This window comes from Carcharodon carcharias, chromosome 6, assembly GCF_017639515.1.
Source record: "Carcharodon carcharias isolate sCarCar2 chromosome 6, sCarCar2.pri, whole genome shotgun sequence".
NCBI classification, from domain to species: Eukaryota; Metazoa; Chordata; class Chondrichthyes; order Lamniformes; family Lamnidae; genus Carcharodon; species Carcharodon carcharias.
Genome location: NC_054472.1, coordinates 84723078 through 84743229, shown reverse-complemented (window position 1 = coordinate 84743229; position 20152 = coordinate 84723078).

The following is a 20152-nucleotide window of genomic DNA, read 5'->3' as shown; positions in this document are numbered from 1 at the left end:
CACAAGAACCCTGTACAGATCTAGCAAGACTTCTTTATTCCTGTACTCCAATCCCCTTGCAATAAAGGCCGCCATGCCATTTGCTTTCCTAATTGCTTGCTGTACATGTTTGTTAACTTTTTGTGTTCCTTGTATGAGCACACCCAAGTCTGTTTGAACATTCACATTTACAAGTTTTGTACCTTTTTAAAAATATTCAGTCCTTCTATTCTTTTAACCAAAGTGAGTAACTTCACACTTCCCTACAAAATAATCCATCTGCCATCTTGTTGTTCCCCACTCACTTAACCTATCTACATCTCTTTACAGCCTGTGTCCTCCCCACAGCTTACCTTTCCACCTAGCTTTTTATCATTAGCAAATATGACTCTCTTCATCTAGGTAATTAATGTAGATTATAAATAGCTGAGGCCCCAGCACTGTCCCTTGCATTCCTCTACTCTCTCTTCACTGCCTGCCAACTTGAAAATGTCTCATTTATGCCTGCCCTCTGCTTCCTATCTGTTAACCAATCCTCTATCCATGCTAATATATTACCTTCAACTCCAGGCGCACTTATCTTGCCTACAAATCTTGTGTGTTGCACCTTAATGCATATCTTTTGGATATTCAGATACATGGCATCTACTGGTTCCCCTTTATCTACGTTACTAGTTACATCCTCAAAAAACTCAATAAATTTGTTAAACAGGATTTCCCTTTAGTAAAACTATGTTGACTTGTTCTAATCATACTATGTTTTTCTAACTGCAATATTAAGACTTCCTTAATAATAGATTCCAGCATTTTCTCAACAACTGATGTTAAGCTAACTGGCCTGCAGTTCTCTGCTTTCTTTTGTTCTGCTTTCTTGAAAAGCGGTGTAACATTTGTCAGCTTCCAATCTGATGGGACCATTCCCTAATGCAACGAACCCTGGAAAATCACAGCCAGCCCCTCCAATATCTCTGAAGCTATCTCCTTTAGAATCCTAGGGTGCGGCCATCGGGCCCTGAGGGTTTGTTGCATTTTTGTGCCTTAAGTTTCTCCAATACTTTTTCTCTGTTGATATTAATTTCCCTAATTTATTTACTCTTTTTAGTCCCTAGTTTACTGTCTGTTTGTGGAATGAAACTTGTGTCTTCTACTGTGAAGACAGACACACAATATTTGTTAAGTGCCTCTGCCACTTCCTCATTCCCCATGATAATTTCTCCTGTCTTTGATTCTAACGGACCAACGTTAACTTTAGCTACCCTCTTCTTTTTTACATGGCCCAGCTGATTGGTGTTGGATCTCCTTGTCAATAGTGGCCTTTTGAGAGAAGTAGCTGCCAAGGTATGAGAAATGCTCAACATATTCCAGAGTCTCTCCTTCAACAGAAATGGGAGGTGAAATACTTGGCTGTGGGGTGACACATGAGATTTGTTTGGACAACATTCAAGGACAGGCCAAGAAAAACAAAAAAGGCCAGTTAGCTTAACATCAGTTTTTGAGGAAATGCTGGAATCTATTATTAAGGAAGTCTTAATAATGCAGTTAGAAAAACATAGTATGATTTGAACAAGTCAACATGGTTTTACTAAAGGGAAATCCTGTTTAACAAATTTATTGGAGTTTTTTTGAGGATTTAACTAGTAAGGTTGATAAAAGGGAACCAGTAGATGTCATGTACCTGAATATCCAGAAGGTATTCAGTAAGGTGCAACACAAAGGTTTGTAGGCAAGATAAGTGCGCTTGGAGTTGAAGGTAATATATTAGCATAGATAGAGGATTGGTCAACAGATAGGAATATATACTTATAAAAGGTCTTACAATCTGTTTTTATATTACCAGCTAGCTTACTCTCATTCTATTTTTTTCTATTTTGTCAACTTTTTGGTTGCCCTTTGCTAGTTTCTAAAACATCCCCAACACCTAGAATTGTTACTGTTTTTTGCAATATTGTAAGTCTCTTCTTTTAATCTAATACTAACCCCAGCTTCCAGAGTGAGCCACGGAGCAACTTTCTTGTTAAGTTTTTGTTTTCCTGGCCTGTCCTCGAATATTGTCAAAATAAATCTCATGTGTCACCCCACTCTTGATCAGCCAAATATTTCACCTCCCATTTCTGTTGAAGGAGAGACTCTGGAATATATTGAGCATTTCTCATACCTTGGCAGCCACCTCTGTCAAAAGGTCACTACTGACAAGGAGATCCAACACCAATCAGCTGCGCCAGTTCCGCCTTCTACAAACTACAGAAGCAAGCATTTGACAATAAAGATCCCTACAAGTCACAAAAGTCCTAGTGTAGAGAACAGTTGTCATCACATGTTCCAGGTAAGACCTGAACTGTGTATCAGCAACACACAAGTGCACTAGAGAAGTTCCATCAGCAATACCTCTGCCACATCCTCTGAATTCAATGGGAGGATCATCAAACAATGCTAGTGTCAATTGTGAAGCCAGCATCACAAGAATTTAGGCAAAACTCCTGCAAAATCAACTTCAATATAGACTGGACGCGGTGTCCAGATGGCAGAAAAGGGTCTCCCCCACCAGATCCTGTTCTCTCAACAGGGTCAACATTCCAGGGGAGGACAAAAAAAACATTAAGACACTCTGTCGTTCTCCTTGAAGCACGGCAGCATTGACATTAATGACCAGGGGAGCTTGCTACCAATTTTTCAAAATGGTGACAACTTGCCCTCAAGCTGCATCACACTTTGAGACACAATGGCCAAGATTTTACGTGCCCATTGGCATTGGACGTGTTTGGTGGCGTGAGCAGACAATAGGGTGAAAAGGCCAAAAATTGGTTTCATGACGTTATGAAACCAGTTTGCGATCATCCATTCAGCCTGTCGATGGCAGGCCACATTCCCCGCCATCAGACGTCAGGAGTTTCATTGTAATACATCAGCATATCATCGTAAGGCCAACACGTTGGGCTCATCCCCCCCACCCCCTGCCTGCTGGATCATACGTCGATGTTGGCAAGAAAACACACTGGTGCAGAACATGTCTTGACAAATGTGACATGCAGATGTCGGAAATTACTGCCAGGGTCTTGCTCACATCACAGACATCCGAGGAGCAGAAGATACTGGGTGGATTCTCATGGACATGGCTCTGCTGCGAAGCAGCTCACAGAAGTTGGAAAGTCATTGTTGATGCTCACAAAGGATGATGGTCGAGAGGGTAGGAGAGGAAAGTCTAGGATTGACTAGGAGAGGAAGAGGAGTCGGGGGTATGAGGTCGGGTGGGGGGGGCATGAAGGTGTCGGGGGGGTGATGTTAGATGGGAGGGTGGTATTATGGGGGTGAAAGGGCTAACAGGAAGAACATGGCAACTGGGGAGGTAGGTGTAAGGGAGGTGTAAGGAGTTCGGAGGGGGAAGTAGTGCCGCAATGGGAATAAGTTCGGGGGGAGGAAGGAGTGCGGAAAGGGGAGAAGTCCGGGGAGGAAGGAGTGCGAAGAGGGAAGGGAGTCCGGGAGGAGGAAGGAGTGTGTAGAGGGGAGGGAGTAAGGGTGAAAGAAGAAGTAAGGGTGAAGGAAGGCGTCGGGAAGGGGAAAGGAGTAAAGCTGGAAGAAATGAGTATGTCTGAGGGATTCAGGAAGGGGGTAGGTGTCAGGCTGGAGGAAGAAGTGAGGCCAGAAGAAGAGGTAAGGCTGGAGGAAGGAGGGAGTGAGTAAGGGGCAGGGACTAAGTTGGGGGGGTGGAGTCTGGGGTCGTGGGAGAACTTGGGGGGTGGGCGGGGAAGGGGCTCTGGAGGGACAAGGGGTCCAGAGAGGGGAAGGGGTCCAGGAGGAGGGAAGAGGTCCAGACGGGGGAAGGGGAGAAAGGGTCCGGAGAAGTGAAGGGGTTCTGGGGGTGGGGGCAAGTCTAGGTGAACGTGCAAGTGCGGGGTATGATGGGTCCATGACTGCCTCCTGGGGAACGAACTGAGGGTGGGCATGTTATGAGGGAATGGTGAGAATGACCGAGGGCAGAGTGAGGCAGTAGAGTGCAAGGTGAGAGTTCGACAGCAGAAGGGACAGCGAGTGTACTTGATCGGGACTCGGAGGCAGACACAGATTCTGGGGTTGAGAGGTTAATGTGGATGGGGGGTGGGATTTTCAGGAAGGAAAGAACGTGCACATTCACCTGGACATATTCAAAGGAAAAGGGTGGTGGCTGGTAGGTCACAGAGGGGAGGCGGAAGGTGATGCCAGGGGGACCGGTCAACTGTGATGGGGTAAAGGAAATGGTTGACTGGGAGAGGGAAAAAGATGGGGGAGCACCCGAAAAGCCAAATCCAGACCATACTGTCCAAATTGGAAGTGAAACAACAGTCATGGTGGATGAGACCAGGTGCTGCATGGGAGTGTGATCAGTGGGTGGGCCGAGATGCAGGTCAATTTAGATATACAACTGAAAGTGAACCCCAGCAGGTAGCATTGAAAATGCTCAAGAGACTGAGCTGTGTATCATACATGAAGGATCTGTATGCATGGGAGAGTGCTTGCACCAGGCACTAAAAGGCCCTGCCACACACACACTTCTCCCTCCAGAAACACTCGTTGGCCAGATGCTCCTTCTGTGGTGACAGAGGATGGAGTTGAGAGGCTCACAGGCAAAGGGGATCGGAGGAAGAGGACAGCCACTGAGATACATGTGTGGATCACCCAGGGGTGTCCAGCTGCTGCTCCTCCTCCCTTCAGGTGCCCAGGGACCCTGGCTTGACTCCTTGAAGGCATGGAGCACCTGGAGGGATGTTGAGGTGCCTCATTTCCTTCTTGTGTTGCCACTGCAGGAACTCATCCATGGCTCCCGTGATGGAGTGCAGGTCTGCGCACATCTCCACATTCTGCTGGATCAGGGTTTCCATAGCATCTGTATCCTTCCCATGGAGACCTCCATACACACATGTGGGCACCACTTCATCAGAGAGCAGGTGAACACACTCCTCCGACTCGCGTGCCACTCTGCTGAGGGCTTCCAACAGCTCTGTGTGATATTCCCACACCTTCTGCTAACTCTTCATGATGAGTTGGTAGGCCAAATATAGAAGCTCATAATCTGACTTGGACCTCATGATGCCTCTTCCCCAGCAATTTTCTGAGTGCCGGGAGTTCAGCTGAAGCTGCCTCCTGTTGCTACGGTCATGTGTCCGAGCAGTGCCCACCAGCTTGTGAACCTGAGCCTGCTCTAGATCTAGGTCCCACTGAGGTGTGTGTCTCTGCGCTGGTGGAGGGTGTGGGTAAGCGCTGTGATGGGTCTTCCAGGCTGCTTATTTCCAGCTCTTCAATGGAGGAGTTGTCCTCGTGGCTGGAGGTGAGGACCTGGATGAAGCTGAGGGACTGGCTGGCTGAGGGTATCTGTCCATTGGGCAGAGCTCCCTGTGAATCAAAGTAGAGATAATTAGTGCATGGCCACAGAGTCAAAAGCAGGAGAGAGCACTTACATTTGCATTGAGAGAGGAATGATCTGGTGCAGGGTCCGCATGTTGGTCCTTGCTGCTGACCTCACTGTCACTGTAGGCAGGGTCCATGGCCTCACCAGTCAGCGCAATGGCATTCTCCTCAAAGAGAGTGAGAGGCCTAATTTCAGCCACTCTACCCTGGGTCTGGGACCCCTTCCTGCTGATGTGAGCAGGCTTTTCCTGTATGAGAACTGATGGAGAGAATGTGAGCAGGACACATGGCACTGCGTGGAATGTTTGTGTGGTAAGTGGAGCCATGGACAGGATGAGAATGTGAGCTCAAGAGGAAATGAGCCTGATGGAGATGTGAGGGTGTGTGAGAGAGTTAGTGGTGTTGTCCCTTGAGGTGTGAGATCCCTGTAGATATGCAGTGGGTTTGTGAGTGTGACAGTTGAGTGATGAGAAGAGTGAATTACCTCGATGGAACTGATGAAACCACTGATCCTGTAGTGGCACTAGGCGGCTGTCCTCTTTTGCAGAGATTTGGCGTTGACCACTGCTGCCATCTCCTCCCAAGATAGATCAATAAGGTTGCCTTCCATCAGCGGCAGAGCGGGGACAGAGGACATTACAGTGAACATCAACTGCATCCAAAAGGCGCTCAAGGGATGCATCATTGAACCTGGGGGCTACAGTCTTTTTGACCTTTCAGGGCCATGTTTATTTTGCAGCAGTTGTGGGCTAGAAGCACTGTGAGGTGTGTGCGCGGCTGGACTTTAAATATGGCACCTGGTGTGATGAAGCAGTGAGGTAATGGCATGGCGGGCGAATGAAAGCCCGTCCACTATGGAAACGGCATGTTTCCTGGGAATGCATAATTAATGCAGCGGGTTTGGGATGATACAGCGTGAAAAGCCATCATTGCAGGCGCTGGGAAACGTCGGCAAATAAAACAGGCAAATTCGAGATGATTCCACCCAATGTCTTCATGAAGTGGCAGATGACAGGAGAGAAGGGAAAATCAGAAAGCAAGTCCTGCACTTCACCTCTAACCCAGATAGCTATAAGATCCTTTCCACTGAGCTTTCAGGACTTTATGGCCTAAATTTTCGCTGAATTGTGGGGACTCTTGGGAAAAATGGTGGGCAGATCCCAGATGTGGAAGTCCTGCCCGTGCTTCTGGCAGATCTTATTTTTACCAGGAGTTGAAAGGAGGCAGGGCATGACTCACACATGAGAAAAACCCAAACTTAGCAGGGCCATTTGAACTCAGTGCTGAGTTCAAATAGACCCCATTTTCATTGGGGCAAGAGCCTTATTCCACAGTGTATGAGTTATGAATTTTTAGAGTTGACATAAATGCTCATGAAGGGCAAATAAGTTCTGGAGAACTGTGAAGCTATCAATTTATTTAAATAGCCTGCCCTTTAAAAATTGAAAAACCTGCCTGCCTGTGTCTGAGAGTTGAAAAAAATCTGTGCTGGCAGTTTCAATATCTGCATTTTGACATAATTCTAAGTGTTATCATTATAGTATTTATTATTACTGCTTGATTGTTTTCCACATTTTATCATTTTCCCAGTAGGGACTGTAAGTTCACAGTTTGATTCACAGCTCAAGGAAGTTATTACAGGATTAGCTGTATTTAATGTGGGGTTAAGGATACAAATGTTTGATTTTAAAAGGGGATTAAGGATTAAGTACTTGAAGCAAATTAAATGTATTGAATGGGCTTTCATGAATGGGAGAGCATTTTTATATAGTGAAGCTTGTAATAGATATTTAGAACTTTATTTTATTTAGTCTCAGCATAGTTCCTGAGGTCTGCCTTGACGGATACTGGGTGAGTTGGCATGGAGGGTGTCGGGGCAAAGGGTGGTGAATGGAGGAGCATGAGTTGGCACTAAATTGGTATAGGGGCTTATAAGGGGCCGGGGGGTGGGTGGGGGCATGGATCGGCATGCATTAGCATGTATGGGCATGGGAAGTGGGTTGAAGTTGAGGGATTGTGAGAGGCGAGGCTTATGGCGCCGAAATGTTTAAGAAAACTACTTGGACATAGTCCCAGAGAACCAAGGTGGGTCTTTTAACCAGTTTTGTGGCTGCCTCCAAACTGCGTCCATGGGCAGGGCTTTATCCTGCACCCCCCACCCCCCCCCCCCCCGCCCCCCCCCACCCCCCCCCCACCCCCCACACCCCCACACCCGGAACAAAGATCCTGCCATTCAGGGTACTTCCCCACCCCCCCACCCGGCCAGGGTGAGTGCGGTGAGCTGGGAGATATCCTGGCTCTGTGTACCCACCTTAGGAGCAAAAATCCAGGCCTATGTTGCAGGTACTCTGGATAAAATCAAGAACTATGCTTCTAGATTTAAAGAATACACAAGAACAGTAACAAGAAATTGTGTTTATAAAGAGTCTTTAAATAATAAAATGCCCCAAAGTGCTTCACATATAGAGCAAAATTTGACACTGAGCCACATAAAGCAAGATTAGGGCAGATGGCCAAAAGCTTGATTTTAAAGAGCATCTGAAAGGAGGGAAGTGAGGGAGAGAGGCTGAGATGGTCAGGGAGAGAATTTCAGATCTTATGCATAGGCAGCTGAAGGCACAGCCACCAATGATGCAATTAAAATAGAGGATGCTCAAGAGGCCAGAATTAGTTGAGAAAAGATATCACTGTGGGCTGTGGGCCTGGAGGAGACTAAAGATATAGGGAGGGGTGCGCCCATAAAGGGATTTGAAACAAGGATGAGAATTTTAAAACTGAGGCACTGCTTGTCTAGGAGCCAGAAAGCACAGGGGTGATGCAGGTACAGATATGCATGATAATGTATCTTAGTAATATTATAAATCATACCATCTTACTGCAGACAATTTGGATTGTCTTGAACTTCCTTGAAGAAATGTTAAAATAGCAGTCTTAGAACTGAAAATAGCAATGTTATATAAATTACATTCTACAGGAAGCCCTCGCTTAAATTAGTTAATTGATTCCTGGAAAACGCGATGTTATGCAAAACAATGTTATGTGAAATATAAAAGTCAACATTATAAACAGGGGTTATATTACTGGGGGAAGGCTTTTGTAAAATAGATTTCCATACAAACATGTACATTAACATTATAGAGCTAAGAAAACGTAGAAACATCAATGATAAATTTATCTAACTGTGAGAAAATTAAGAAAACATATAGGCCTGAATTTTGCGCTCCTCAGGCACACGCTATCAACAGGCCCAGGAGCAGATGGAAAACCATCCCCCAACCGCGATCGGCCGCCAACCACGATTTCACGCTGGCTGGACAATTTACAGGCAGCCAATGTGAAACACACCCTGAGAAAGATTCAGCAGTGCCGGCGGGGGTGGGAAGAGGGTGGGCACCAACATCACCACAGGTGCTGGTGAGCGCTTGCACTGAGCTCCCTGAACGCAGATGCCTTCGGGAGCTATAGAGTTCCAAATAAAAAAAAGCACAAAAATGCTGCAAAAATGTCGATGCAGCACAATCAAGCATCCAAAAGCACATGCTTTCCTCAGATATTTCTTTTTATTTTAAAGCCAAACTGAGATTTCATCCTGCCATTGGATGAGGTTTCATCAAAAATGTAAAGCCCACCTGTCTGATAGACCCCTCTGCCAACCATAAGGTTGGACAGGCCACAAAAAAAATCACTTACAATTGGGTCGTTAATGAGCTTAATTGCCGGCGGGCGTACTTCTGAAATATTGCACAAGTACACTCGCCTGATGTCATCTTGCGTGATTTTACACCCGTTCGGGTCAGGCGCACACCCACTTGTGGGACATAAAATTCTGGCCATAAAGTTTTGGGTATTCACCAAGCTGCGAAGTAACGCTTAGGGGAATGGATGAGTGGCGGCCAAGGTGGGTTTTACTGGAAGATTGGAGGGCTTTTTGGGTGGTCCATTAGAAAGGGTTGAGTTTGATGTTCAATTCAAATAGTTAGCACTCTTACAATGTCCATCGTAATTCCACTTTGATTATTTCTACTTAATCTAACAGCAACCAAAGGAATAGTTAGCTTACCAATCTCTTTTGTTTTACTGGTGTTCTTAATAATTGTTCTCACAGTTATTGCTGGCAAGTCAAGAGCTCCAGCGATATCCACTGCGCATTCACTTGTTTCAGAGTGTTAGATAATATCTAGCTGCACTTGAAGTATAACTTATTCTTGTTGGCTTTTCCCAACAGAATGCACTTCATAATCACTGGCTCTTTTGTGGTCTGTTATGAATAAATTTAATGGATAAAATTAACGAAGAACATCACAACAATTCAAGACAGCCAAGATGGCAACAGGAGATAACCGCTGTTTTGTACGGTTCACAAAATGGCGCAGTGCACATTCCACTTGTCTGTACTGTACAACGTGATGAGTGTCTAACCAGCAGACTTTAAAAGAACCACTGGAGACCACTACAGAACAGTCCAACCTGGGCCCAGCACAAGTAAAAAATCTGGGCTGCTTACAATCTACGGAGATGCCTAACCACCTTCTAAGATTGCCTACTCCCAACCTCACCCAAGATTCAACTCTCGCAGGCTCAGTATGGTAATTCTGTGGGACTGTCCAGGATTACGGTGATGTTGACACAAAACAGCAGCAATGCATGCAAATGCAGGGTATTAATTGGAGATCGACATAAAACAACAGGACTTTCTGTGCATATCATGTTGGAGAGAGAATATGTTGTTAAGGGACTTTTCATGGACCAAATCATTGTGTCTCCAATCCTGCTGCTGTTACTTTTAAAAGCAAAATTCTCACATGAAAGGAGGGTGTAGCATGGAATTGGTGGTATACTCACAGATAGATGATGGGCCCCAGGCAAGCAGTAATAGACTCTTCAACAGCTGGTTGAGCCCTAAAACAGAAATTACTGCTCTGGCATATGAAAACAAATCACAAGGTCTATTGGATAATAGCTACTGGAATTTGTGCTTTGTACGCCTGGGCCATCCTCTCCTGCTCCATTGCAAAGTAAACATCAGTGTTTATAATAAGTATTTAGGTCAGAAATTCCTTCATATCATTCATATCTACCATTAATATGTTGGTACTTTGAAATCTTCACTTCTGCTAAATTACATATGCTCCAAGTTTGAAGCAAACAAAATGTCACTTTTTAATTTTGTAGCATAGCTTTGGAATGCTGCATGGGCTCATGGTCAACTGGGAAAATAAATTCAATAAGAAATTCTGGAAAGAGAAGGATTAAAGACCTTTAAAACTGTTACATTTTATGCAGTCACTAACAAGGAGATCCTCAGATGATGAGCTGGTTCAGTCCTGTGAACTCACTTTCAAGCATGTAATTGGAAAGCCTTTTCATTACACACCATCAGCACAGTTCCTTAGCTAATCAGTAAGACATATGTAACTTTTTAGTCTGGTATGTGTAAATGAGAATTTGCCATTCCCAGATCTCTCATTAAAGACAGGAGATCCCTTTGACCAGTTCGTTAAAGAATATCAACCTCATTATAATGTGCACACAATGATATTTTGATAATACCTGCATTTGGGATTCTCAATGAAGCATATTATGTTTACTACAAAACAAGCATATTTTTCGCTATTGTGGAAATTATTTATCATGTGTGGATGTTAGACCTTTCAGGACTGAATCAGTTGGGACACACTGCTACATTGCTGCTAGCAAATATCTATAAAGAGGTCCCTTAATGTTCAATCAACATTTCAATTTTTTTTGGCAAAAAATACACTTTATTCATAAAAATCTGAAAGGACGTTATAAAACATTTCTAAATCGCCATCACAAAAAGTGCAATCAGATTCAACTTTTACACATGGATCACGAGGTGCTTCAATACAATCAATGAATATTACAGTCATTTCAATATGGTCATCACAGACAGTCAGACAGTGCAATGGGATTGGAGTTATCGACATACATCATGTGGCACTCTGAAGTGCTTCAATACAATTTAATACATTTAGTGTTCACTACATACATTTATTGTGAGACATACAGCTCGAGGGGGTCTATGCAATTCCCAGCCCCTTGGTGCACTGTGGCAGAAAGGTCTTAGACAGCAACCTTTCCCCATTGCACCTTTGCAGTGGCTGCCCCAAGCTTTGGTGTGTCCCTCAGCACGTAGTCCTGGACCTTGGAATGTGCCAGTCTGCAATGCTCGGTCGGGGACAACTCTTTTCACTGGAAGACCAATAAGTTTCAGGCAGACCAAAAAGCGGCTTTCACCAAGTTGATGATCTTCCAGCTTCAGTTGATGTTTGTCTCGGTGTGTGTCCCTGGGAACAGCCTGTAGAGCACAGAGTCTTGTGTCACAGCACTACTCGGGATGAACCCTGACAAAAGACACTGCATCTCTCTCTGGACCTGCTTTGCAAAGGCACATTCCACAAGGAGGTGAACAACAGTGTCTTCCCCACCACAGCCATCTCGAGGGCAACGTGCAGAGGGGATGACACTCCTGGCGTGTAGGAAGGATCTGACGGGGTGGGCCTTTCTCACCACCAGCCAAGCTACATCTTGGTGCTTGTTGGAAAGTTCTGGCAATGAGGCATTCTGACTTCAATCAACATTTCAAATTAAAATACTAATCTATTATAGTGATCTGTAGTTTGTTTTCAAATGAATGATAAACCTGGAGTTAAACAGTAAAGTGTCTCTAGTACAGTCAGAGTAATGGCTACCAGTGCTGTAAATATATATTTTGGATTCCGTTGCAAAGAAAATAAAAGTTGCCGAACAGCCCTTCAGTAGCTCACTTTGTAAAGTCAGATTGTAAATGAACCTCTTAGATGATAATTCATCTGGTACTTTCAGTTATTTACATACGTAAATAGATTTTCACTACTTGCGGCAAAGTTACACTGACAAAGCAGGAACAGTTCCATGAAATTCCATGCTGCAGTCTTACATCGAATATCCATCTGTTACAAAAGTCACAAAAAAGGAGTGAAACCGGATGGACCACTCGGCATCGACCTAGGCACCAGAAACGACAATGTCAATTGTTGTCCTGTTGACCCTGCAAAGTCCTCCTTACTAACATCTGGGGGCTAGTGCCAAAATTGAGAGAGCTGTCTCGCAGACTAGTCAAGCAACAGCCTGACATAGTCATCCTCATGGAATCATACCTTACAATGTCCCAGACTCCACCATCACCATCTCTGGGTATGTCCTGTCCCAAAGGCAGGACAAACCCAGCAGAGGTGGCGGCACAGTGGTATACAGTTCGGAGGGAGTTGCCCTGGGAGTCCTCAACTTTGACTCTGGACCCCATGAAGTCTCATGGCATCAAGTCAAACATGGGCAAGGAAACCTCCTGCTGATTACCATGTACCACCCTCCCTCAGCTGATGAACATTACTTGGAGGAAGCATTGAGGGTGGCGGAGGGGTGGGGGGGGGGGCGGGGGGAGGGGTGGATTTTCTCTGGGTGGAGGACTTCAATGTCCATCATCAAGAGTGGCTCAGTAGCACCACTACTAGCCTAGCCCTAAATGACATAGCTGCTAGACTGGGTCTGCGGCAGGTGGTGAGGGAATCAACAAGAAGGAAAAGCATACTTGATCTCGTCCTCACCAACCTGCCTGCCACAGATGCATCTGTCCATGACGGTATCGATATAAGTGACCACCTCTCAGTCATTGTGGGGATGACGTCCCACCATCACATTGAGGATACCCACCAGCATGTTGTGCGGCACTAACACTATGCTAAATGGGATAGATTTCGAACAGATCTAGCAACTCAAGACTGGGCATCCATGAGGCACTGTGGGCCATCAGCAGCAGCAGAACTGTACTCAAACACAATCTGTAACATCATAGCCCAGCATACTCCCCACTCTACCATTACCATCAAGGCAGGGGATAAACCCTGGTTCAATGAAGAGTACAGGAGGGCATGCCAGGAGCAGCACCAGGCATGCCTAAAAATGAGGTGTCAGCCTCATGAAGCTATAACACAGGACTACTATGCCAAACAGCATAAGCAGCAAGTGATGGACAGAGCTAAGCTATCCCACAACCAATGAATCAGATCTAAGCTCTGCAGGCTTGCCACATACAGTCATGAATGGTGGTGGACAAATAAACAACTCACTGGAGGAGGAGGCTCCACAAATATCCCCTCCCTCAATAATGTTGGAGCCCAGCACATTAGTGCTAAAGATAAGGCCGAAGCGTTCGCAACAATCTTCAGCCAGAAGTGCCTCTTCCAGAGATCCCCAGCATCACAGATGCCAGTCTTCAGCCAATTCGATTGACGCGCCCCAAGCCAAGCTGTTCCACTATAACTACAACACTGGCATCTACCCAACTACGTGGAAAATTGCCCAAGTATGTCCTGTACACAAAAAGCAGGACAAATCCAACCCAGCCAATTACCGCCCCATCAGTCTATTCTCCATCATCAGTAATGTAATAGAAGGGGTCATCAAGAGCGCTATCAAGCGGCACTTGCTTAACAATAACCTTCTCACTGACTCCCAGTTTGGGTTCCACCAGGGCCACTCAGCTCCTAACCTAATTACAGCCTTGGTTCAAACATGGACAAAAGGGCTGAACTCCTGAGGTGAGGTGAGAGTGACTGCCCTTGACATCAATGCCGCATTTGACCGAGTTTGGCATCAAGGAGCTTTAGCAAAACTGGATTCAATGGGAATCAGGGGAAAACTGGTTGGAGTCATACTTAGCACAAAGGAAGATGGTTGTGGTTGTTGGAGGTCAGTCATCTCAGCTCCAGGACATCACTGCAGGAGTTCCTCAGGGTGGTCTCCTAGATCCAACCATCTTCAGCTGCTTCATCAATGACCTTCATTCCATCATCAGGTCAGTTTGCTGATGATTGCACAATGTTCAGCACCATTTGTGCCTCCTCAGATACTGAAGCAGCCCATGTCCAAATACAGCAAGACCTGGACAATATCTAAGTTTGGGCTGGCAAGTGGCAAGTAACATTCACACCTCACAGGTGTCAGGCAATGATCATCTTCAACAAGGGAGAATCCAACCATTGCCCCTTGATGTTCAATGGCATTACCATCACTGAATCTCCCACCATCAACATCCTGGAGGTTACCATTGACCAGAAGCTGAACTGGACTAGCCATATAAATACTGTGGCTGCAAGGGCAGGTCAGAGGCTAGGAATCATGTGACAAATAACTCACCTCCTGACTCCCCAAAGCCCATCCACCATCTACAAGGCAGAAGTCAGGAGTGTGATGGAATAATCCCCACTTGCCTGGATGAGTGCAGCTCCAACAACACTGAAGAAGTTGGACACCAAGCAGGACAAAGCAGTCTGCTTGATTGGCACCACATCCACAAATATTCACTCCCTCCACCACCAACACACAGTAGCAGCAGTGTGTACCACCTACAAGATGCATTGCAGGAATTCACCAAGGCTCCTTCGACAGCACCTTCCAAACCCATGACGACTACCATTTAGAAGGGCCAGGGCAGCAGAGACATGGGAACACCAGCACCTGGAAGTTCCCCTCCAAGTCACTCACCATCTTGACTCGGAAATATATCACAGTTCCTTCACTGTTGCTGGGTCAAAATCCTGGAATTCCCTTCCTAACAGCACTGTGGGTGTACCTACATCACATGGACTGCAACGGTTCAAGAAGGCAGCTCACCACCACCTTCTCAATGGTAACTAGGGATGGGTAATAAATGCTGGCCCAGCCAGCGAAGCTCACATCGTGTGAATGAACTTAAAAAAAACATGTCGCTCTTCAAAGTGTCAAAAATAATTTTTAAAGCCATTTATTTCATGCTTCTTTTCCTGCGCTGATGGTCAGGCCTCATCCCAAGGTCAGGGGGCTGAGAATTTTGAAGCAGCTACCAGCATGCAAAAAATTCTCTCGGCATTTAACATCAATGGGATGCGTCTACTTAGATGATTTCTCCATGTTAAGCATCCTTAAAGGAACAGGACAGATTAAACACAGTTCTACCTAATGATCATAACCTGCTCCAGCCCACGCACTGGGAACAATGCCACAAGACATAGTTATTATATAAAAGAATTATTGAGCATTAGTTTCTGTCTTACTGAAAGCGCTTCCAAACAGTGAGCAACAGCAGCAAATGAAGGTTATAGGAGGATCATGTGAACATGAATATATGTCAGTTTATTGATTTATTTCTTTTATGTATCTTGTGGTTACAGTTGAATGTCACTATATAGCTATAATGTCTAAAGTCTTTTCATAACTGTGAATAGCTTTACATTTTACGACGGGTTATTCCCAATGCTGCATATTGATTGATGTGATGATTTATACATGCAGCTAAACAGCTTGGAAAAAATGTTTGCATAATCTTTATAAAAAGGGAGCAGTTTGTCTTATTCTATGTATCCTTAGTATCTTAGAAATAAATATTTAAATAACTCACATTTATTTTTTGAGAACTCCAATGCAGACTAGCTGAAATAATTGAAAAAAAATCAGAAGTCTTACCAACTGATGCGTTTTTCTTCTTTGCTGAGTTTAAAGCCTGTCCAACAAATTAATGATCCAATGTAGACAGTAATTTTCAGAATCTTAAATCTCCCTAATCTTCCAACCGCCCAATCTTTTATCTTTCATTCAACATGACACTTTTGCAGCCTTTTTTTGTTCCAATCACCATTACATTTGATGCTCTCATCCAGAAAAAAACCTTTATTTCCTCCATCCCAATCACTCTCCTGTATGGCACCACCTTCCCTCCCAGAAGTCCAAAGGATGCATAATTGAGTGTTTCTGATGCATTAATCTGCCTGCAACAAATCAAGCATCACTCTCCTAGCCCAAAACTAACCATTATGCCAAGATCACCCTCAGGGGCAAACATAAATTCCAGATTGGTTTCTCTATTACTATCACAGTACACCACTCCTCCCTGCCTCCTCCAGCTCATCCCCAACAACAAGTGTGAGGAGTTGCTGGACTTCCTTGTCGCTAAGATTAAGTGCAGCTTCTCAGCTGTCCCTGCTGCTGTCCCTTTTCCTTTGCCCAGCAAGTCAGCCCCTCCCCTTTGCCCTGGCTCTTAATCAATCTCTTCTGCTAATTTCTCTGTTATCTTCTCCATGCCTGCTCTGAGCTCATCTCATCCAGGAGACCCACCTCCCTTAATCCTTTTCCCACTAAACCACTGACCACCCAACTTCCTTTCCTGGCTGCATGCTGATATTGTGATGTCCATCTCCTTTTCAAAGTCACCATCGTCCCTCCCCTCCTGAAATTAACCAATTTTGATTCCTGTGTCCTGGAAACTCCTCTCCCATCTTTATCTCCCTTTCCTCTCCAAAGTCTTGAACATGTTGTCACCTGGGAGGGGCAGGGCCTGGGGGCAGGGGCAGGGGCAGAGAGAGGGCCTGGGGATGAGGGTCACTTTGCTCACAAACCGGTTGCATGCTTATCTGTCGGCAGGTGAGTCAATTACGATATACTGCAGATACGGAGACTAATATGAAATGAAGCATATGCTATTTATTTACATAGACAACAGAGCACTAACATCTTATGTGCTTCTCCAACCAGACCCTACTCTAGACTAACATTAAGATGGTAGCCTGCGCTACACAGCTTTTGGGTCTTACAGTCATGTGGTCAATCTGCTCACAGTCTCTTAAAGGTGTATCACACCTCAGATTACCACACTCATTAACTGCAGGTTTAACCCTGGATTCTGTCTAACTCAGAGTACACAGATTTCCTGGACTTCCTGGAACTTTCTAGTTTGAACAAGGCAAAAGAAGAGCAGGAAAAAATTGGAGGCTGTGCAATTGACTGGCAAGAAAGCTTTTAAGTGCTGAGATATGATAGCTGCTTCCTTGCCTAAGCCCTAAGCATTTGCTCACAGAACTTGTTCTGAGAATGTGCTTTCACTGCTCTGGAGATGATTTCCAATACTTGAGGTAATTTCCACTTGCAACTTTTTGCCTTTGATGTGCACTTCCCTGCTGTCAGTATTCAAAGCAGCATCAGAGCTGCTTATACAGTTCTATCCTGGACCGCTTATGACGGACAGGAGAAACAGCAGCAGCACCATGAGCCACTCCACAAGATAGAGAGGTGAGCGCAGAACTTGAGCTGACAGGAGGCGATAGCCCCAGCACAGCACCTATAGGGCAGAGGATCAGCTTCTTGGACCTGACTGTGCACCAGTGCCCCAAGAGGCTCAGGTTTGAACGTCAGGTTATTGTTGACATTTGTAGCCTCCTAGAGGACGACCTCCTGCCAAATGGACCAGGCAGACATTCATTGCCTGAGGCTGTCAAGGTCACCACAGAACTTAATTCTTTTCATCGATGGCTCTTTCCAAGGATATGAAGGAAATAGCTTTAAAAAAGGTTTGTCCAACCTCTTCACGTGCAAGGAAGGGGTGGTGGGTGGTGGTGGGGGGGGGAGGGGGGCACATTTTAATTTTTTTCTCACTCAAGGAGCTGATGAACAAATTTTCAGAAAGATGAGGTTTGGCGCAACATTAAATATGAATTTCAATAAAATGTTGAGGTACGAGGAGAAGGAAATTCTTGCTGAGCAAAAATAAACAATGTCAGAGCAATAAATTGATCATTTAAAAAATAAGTAATTAATAAGGATGACCATTTTAGTGTGAGAGGGTCAAATTGGGTCTGTCCGGCTCACTCCCACTCTCAGGATACTTACTCACTCACCCTCACTGTGTGACTTGGTGTTGTTGTGTTGGTTTGTGGAGGTAAGGGCGAGTGTGAACCCTGAGAATGGGAGTGAGACAGAGACTCACACACGCACTCTCTCTCACTGAAACAAAGACACAAACTCTCCCTCACACACACACACACTCTCACACTCTCTCACACACACACACTCTCTCACTCACACACTCTCTCACTCACACACTCTCACTTGCACACACACACTTTCACACACTCTCTCATACACACACACACACACTCCCACTCTCTGTCTCACACACACACACTCTCTCTCACACATTCTCACACACACACTCTCTCACACACACACACAATCTCAATCACACACACACACTCTCTCTCATACACACACAAACACACTCTCTCTCACATACACACACTCTCTTTCACACACACACTCTCTCTCATACACTCTATCACACACTCACACACACATTCTCTCACACACACACACTCTCTCTCACACACTCTCTCTCACGCACACACTCTCACACACACACTCTCTCACACACACACACAATCTCAATCACACACACACACTCTCATACACACAGTCTCTCACACACACTCTCACTCACACACACACACACACACACAATCTCTCACTCACACACACACACTATCTCTCATACACACACACACTCTCTCACACACACTCTCTCACTCACACACACTCACACACACTCTCTCACTCACACACACTTGCTCTCACACACACTCTCTCACTCTCACACACACACTCTCTCTCACATACACTCTCACACACACCCTCTCATGCACACACTCTCTCTCATACACACTCTCTCTCACACACACACTCTCTCACTCACACACACTCTCTCTCACACACATTCTCTCTCACACACACTCCCTCTCACACACTCTCTCATACACACACAAACACACTCTCTCTCACATACACACACTCTCTCACACACACACACACTCTCTCTCAAACACTCTATCACAAACTCACACACACATTCACTCACACACACACACTCTCATACACACACTCTCACACAAACACTCACACACACTCTCCTCATACACACACTCTCACACACTCTCTCACACACGCACTCTCTCATACTCACAAACACACACTCTCGTACACTCAAACATGCTGTCTCTCACACACACACTCTCTTACACACATGCTCCCTCACACACACACACATGCACTCTCTCACATTCACAAACACACACTTTCACACACTGTCTCACAAACACACTCTCTCTCACACACACACTCTCTCTCACATACACACGCACTCTCACATACACACGCACTCTCACATACACACTCACTCTCACATACACACGCACTCTCTCTCACACTCACAAACACACACTCTCCCACACTCTCGCTCTCACATTCTCTCTTTCACACACACATCTCTCACACTCAAACACACACTCTCACACACACTCTCTCACACATACACACACACACTCTCACACACTGTCCCACACTCTCTCACATTCTCACACACCCACATTCTCACACACTTACACTCTCTCACAGTCACACTCTCTCACAGTCACACTCTCTCACAGTCACACTCTCTCACACTCTCTCTCACAATCACTCACACTCTCTCTCACAATCACTGACATTCACTCTCTCACACTCACACACACACTCTCTCACACTCTCACACACATGCACACTCTCTCACACTCACTCACATACTCTCTCCCACTCACTCACACACACTCTCTCTCACACACGCACTCACAAACACATACTCTCTCACACTCACACATACACTCACTCATGCACACACACACTCACTCATACTCACACACACTCTCAAACACACACTCTCACTCACATACACACTCTCTCACACTCACTCACACACTCTTTCACACACTCTCACACACACGCACACACACACACACACTCTCATACTCACACCTGCACACTCTGTCACACACACTCACATACACACACCCACACACTCACACATACAATCTCACACTCACCCACACACTCTCACACTCACCCACACACTCTCACACACACTCGCACACACACACTCTCACACACAAAATCTCAC